Source organism: Theobroma umbraticum, unplaced genomic scaffold (genome assembly GCF_002168275.2).
Source record: "Theobroma umbraticum cultivar Fairchild unplaced genomic scaffold, ASM216827v3 scaffold_146.0, whole genome shotgun sequence".
In the NCBI taxonomy this organism is placed as follows: Eukaryota; Viridiplantae; Streptophyta; class Magnoliopsida; order Malvales; family Malvaceae; genus Theobroma; species Theobroma umbraticum.
Window position 1 is genome coordinate 241,197 of NW_018397265.1, and position 242 is coordinate 241,438.

The 242-nt window shown below is 31.8% G+C and overlaps 1 long non-coding RNA gene across 1 annotated transcript in view; it reads right to left on the bottom strand.

Annotated features, from left to right (window-relative positions):
* LOC110422683 (uncharacterized) overlaps positions 1–242 on the bottom strand; it is a 3,974-nt gene that overhangs the window by 1,250 nt on the left and 2,482 nt on the right. The window lies entirely within an intron of this gene.

Here is a 242-nt window from a genome sequence, read left to right on the forward strand (position 1 = left end):
ATGCATATCACACAAAAACACAAGGCACAGACTTTGATGTAAACATCGTGAAAGGCTTGTTTCCTTGTTTCTAAAACTCTTTATGTATATGGTTTATCTATAGTTATATCCAAAACTCCTTTCGAAATAATTTGCATCCACAAACTTCCTATAGTTTCTACCAATTCATGCTTTCTACAATAGCAATATATAACCATTGTAAATCCATTTTAAAATTGCTTAACAAGGCTAACAGCTCATGC